The following is a 4,675-nucleotide window of genomic DNA, read 5'->3' as shown; positions in this document are numbered from 1 at the left end:
TCTGGGCCCAAGTCTAGTATGGATTAATGAGAGGCCTCAGAGAACAACTGGAATTTGTTCTATAGTTGAAGTTCATCATCTATAATCTTTGCGGTGATTCTCTCTCATCACATAAAACATCACCTATCATAAAAGGTCTTTAGAAAAGGTAGGCGTGAGTTAATTACATGTTGTTTAAAAAGAATAAACAAGCAGAAACCCAGAAATCCAATAATGAAAGCTTAAACCTTTCTGTAAAAGCACAAGGTGGTGTAATTGTTCATTATGAATTAGCAACGTATTAAAATATTCAAAAGACTGTAACATATATAAACAGATGCCACTTACTATATACTGCAGGCTATAAATCAACCTTTCACTAGAGGTAAAATATTCCTCCTTCCATGGAAAATTAATTTTGACAAGCTACTTCTTTTTCTTTCCAATAGAGAGGAGTGTGTTTTATTTTCACAATGTAATTCGATTCTGCTCTGCGGTGAATAGTCAGAGCCAAAACCCAGACCGGCAAACTGAGGAAAACCATCTGGCTCGTGCAAAGAAATAAAAGTATAGAACTCTTTGTCTAATCATGGTTAAGCCTTTGTTAATGTTTTCCCTTGGTTTGTATAAACTGGGTACAGGTATCTCTTTTAATCCCAGGTTTAGTAAATAAGACATAGTTATACCACTTATGCTACATATGCGTGTAGCATACACATGGCATCATTACTAATAGCGAGCTGACAGCACTAAATTGGCCAATATAAATAAAAATGTGGTGGGATCTTTCTTTATCAATCTAAATCACTTGTTCACTTCCAAAAGCCTGATTTACAAAGACAGGTTACAAGAATCTCTTTTGCTAGAGCGGTTTAGCAGACTGACGAGATTGCTACATAGCACGATACAAAGAGCAAAGTTAAGAACTTTATCCAACACCAGGGGATGTTAATTCCATTGCCACCAGTTATTGAACAAAAGAGGGCAGGTAGGAACCCCACCCGCTCTACTGTAATCACCGACATCTCGGAAAGCCCATAACCACAAGGAGATGATTCAACAAATCTGAGAAACACTACAGCTTGGGTTTGTGCAACAACATCTCCGTCAGACCAACGCGCAAAACGAGTTATCAGCCAACGCCAGGTAAACACAGGCTGGGGTGCAATACAGCAAATGCAGTTACTTTTCTAGAACTGCTCCATCATGTAGCGGTGTGGAGGTATATACACTTGTTTAGTTACATGATTACTGGAAATAAATGCATAAAACGCGCTCCTTTGTTTGGCAGTTTTGTAAACGCGGTGCCGGCGTTGACTCCTGGTTAGATCTGGCCCAGCACAGAAGAGCGTTGCTCAAGTCGTTTCCTGGCTTTGAGCCATCTCTAATGCATCACTCTAACTTAGCACACAGTTTAAAAGCACCAAAGTACGGACTAGCAAAAGATTTCAGGCTTTTAGGGTTTGTGCCAGAAGAAGCTGAGCACATAATTAAAGCGATTTAATTGGCTGCCCTACAGAAGCCGCGTTCTTCTAGATAAGGTTTCTAAAAGCCAAAGTTTCTAAGGGCATTCCCTAATTTGGAAAGAGTTCATCGTATCTTGCTGCATTTCTTTCTGTTGACACCACCCAAAGAGAGTGTAGTGAAAAAGAAAAGTTGGCAGGGTAGCTGGTCATCGTAGGGATGTGATAAGCCGTTTTGGGATTCCTGATTACGCTTCAAAAAGGAAGATGCTGATGTCCACACCACCCTGAGAACCACACGCCGGCACCCCCTGGTCCCTGTGTGAGGAGATGGGGGACCCACCTGGACCCTGCTGCAGATGGGGGGGCAGCAGGAACCAGCAGCTTGGGAGGAGACAGTAACTACAGCAAACACAGGAACCTCATGTGCTGGTGAAGAATTTCCATATCAGTACAAAAGTATAAATCAGCCTGTCCTTCTCTTAACAAGTTCATTACATACCCCTGAGCCACCACGGTGTTCCTGAGACAACTGCTTCCGCTTTGCACTAAGCTGCATTTAAATAAGGACACTTGACACAGTGTTTCTGAAGGCAAACAGGGATCAAAGCAAGGATTTTGCTGTATGTTCCGCTGTTATTTGCCTGTGCTACCCTATTTCTTTTCTCTGTGGGTTACTTTGGTAGGCTCTGGGTCATTGTAACTCATGAGGATGTACAGTATTTTAAAAGAAAATGGCAGTGATCTGACTCAGCACTGGATGTACCAGCAGTCCAAATAACAGATGTTTTTATCAATATAATACAGAAGCCAATACTGTCCTTACCTAGAGACATACAAGTGCATGAAGCTGCTTTTTGCCTTCATTTCCTGCCATTTTTAAATAAGAAAATTTTGAAATTACTTCATACAAGCCCTTGGAGCCACTCATTGTGGCCATTAATTTAGACTCGTTGTTAAAATTAATCACCTGCTGCTTGTGTTCACCGGCTGTTTTTTTAGCAAGGATACAGGAGTCTCCCTGTCCCCAGGACCTGAGCTGGCCTCCCGCAAACAACACCCCGCACACCCAAGTCCAAGCCAGAGGATGGGCCATGATGAGGAGCCACTACGACTCACATTGACGTGCATTTTATCTGCAGGTAACAGGGATGCCAGGCTGGAACACCGAGGCAGCCACATCAGCACAGGACTTGGGAATACTTGGCGTGTTCTCAGTAACAGCATCACATTATAAATGATACCTCATACAACTATCTGCACGCTGTAAAAAGAGAAAACAAGAACAGATTCACAGCTCTTTTGTTTTTTTGTTTTTTTTTTCATTAATTAGGCAAATGTGTTAGAAGTGTGCTACGTCTCCTAATTACTCAAACCACATGCTTTTTACTGAATCTATTTCTGTGCAGTTTAATCTTTCTTAACATGGCTTTTATACACTGACCCTGCCTTGTCTTCACTGTGACACTTGTTTGGCCTTTTAATCAGGAAAACACCAAAAAAATCTCACAAACAAAGCTACTAAGATTTTCAAATATTCTTGGCATCTACATCCATTTTGAGATCATTCACAGTATTCAAACACATTTAACAAATCTTTAAAGCTAGAAGAAGGCTCAAACTTCCTGAAAGCTACACAGGGCTTGTGTTCCCAGGTGCCACCGGGTAGCATCCTGCAAAGCAGCATAAATGATTTAAGATCTTGACCTACCAGTCAGGTCATAAAAATCAGTGCTGGCCAAACAGCCCCACGATGTTTTTAAGGGAGCAACACTAGCACAGCTTCTGTGTCTGAGAGCTCTAACATGGTATTCTGGAAGCCAGAGGAGCTTGGAATCATGATGGCCTGAATATGACAGCTCTAAATAAAGCTAGCAGGACTGGTTTCTGCTGGCACAACTGCTCACGGTGAAGGTATGGTAGATAGCATCCCATCCATCCACCCATCCCTTGGGGAGCGCTGCATGCAGAGCTCTCCGGTTGCTCTGCCCTCCTTCTGCCGGGGTTTCCATGAAACGCGTTGTGTCCTCCCCATGCAGATGTGCGCCCTGCCCAAGGGAGCCCTGGCTGGCCACAAACATCTGGCTGCACATTTCCCAGCAGCAGCAGAGCAGGACCCAGCCCAGCCCGCACTGCCTGCTCGGTTCCTCACCGTACGTTCTAACACACTGTCTGGTTAAAGATGTTTCAAAAGGGGCTATTTTTAGTGACACATATTACACACTTTGCACATTTGCCTCCTACAGAAGCCGCCCACATTTGGTGCTTCATTGACCCTGTTCTAATGTTGGAAAGCACCCTGCCTGGCCCTCTCTCCTTTGGTGTGATTTGACAATAAATTAGAGGAGATGATGCACGGTAAGTTTTTGGCATCCCTTTGTCAAACACGTATGGTCTGAGTCTGGAGCTGCAATGTGCCATTGCCAGGGTATCCGTGTGGTTCCCGTGTTTGCTCAGGTGTCGGCATGTCCCTTGCACACTGGAAAAAGTAAGCAGCAATTTTTGCCATCTTCTCTAGACATTTTGCACCAGTCTTGTTGAGCTAAGGTCTTTTTCTAGCCCCCTTCACTTCTCCAGTTACTGTAAGAGTCATAGCAACTTTACTAATTTGTTTGCAGAAACCATCAAAGATTACATCTGCTGCGATCAAATCCCCTTAAGTAAAATATAAACCACTGCTTCTCTGAATGTAAAGCCTAAATCAATAATGGACACGAAATCATCAAGTTTAATCTCAAACACAGTGAACCCAAGTAATTGCTCTTCTTGATATAAAACTAATTCTGTTTGGCAATAAAATACTATTAGTCTGTGTCATAAACCAATGGAACAAATAACTTTCTGAATCCTGACAGTTGCTGTCCAAAATCATTACATCTCCTCTCCTTAGTGATCAAGCATGTCACTATAGTACTATCTCAGCTCAATTCCATCTCTATAAAACACGTCACAAGCATCAGAACTTTGAAAGAACTTATTTTTAAGCAAAGTGTTAAGGAATTTTCTCTTCTTCCTGTTTGCCAAAATTGCACAGGTTGCATAAGGAACACACAACCGACACTTAAGATGCTCCTTGGCATAGAGCTAGATTGTCTCTCGAGGTTAATTGTCAGTGATGAATGAACCTGAGCCACAAACACAGGTATCACAAAATCCATACTCAATAGCAATGAGGCTGAGGTTTCTTACAAAGGCGGATCAGTGTAATTTTTCCAGGAGCTGTGCATTTCCCT

This window comes from Streptopelia decaocto, assembly GCF_964273445.1.
Source record: "Streptopelia decaocto genome assembly, chromosome: 15".
NCBI classification, from domain to species: domain Eukaryota; kingdom Metazoa; phylum Chordata; class Aves; order Columbiformes; family Columbidae; genus Streptopelia; species Streptopelia decaocto.
Note: the sequence above shows the minus strand (reverse complement) of the source record.